Consider the following 210-nt stretch of genomic DNA (forward strand, 5'->3'; position numbering starts at 1 on the left):
GAGAAGTAACTCCAACGCCGAAACCGCTCACAGGTTTTTCAGGCGAAGTATCAATGACCCTCGGGTCAATCCAGCTGCCAGTCATGGCCAAGGAGATCACGAAAATCGTCGAATTCGCGGTGGTCGATCATCATGCCATCTACAACGTGATCATGGAACCCCATGGCTCAACGCCATACAAGCCGTTCCGTCAACGTACCACCTGGGTGT

This window comes from Brassica oleracea, chromosome C6 (genome assembly GCF_000695525.1).
Source record: "Brassica oleracea var. oleracea cultivar TO1000 chromosome C6, BOL, whole genome shotgun sequence".
Classification (NCBI taxonomy): Eukaryota; Viridiplantae; Streptophyta; class Magnoliopsida; order Brassicales; family Brassicaceae; genus Brassica; species Brassica oleracea.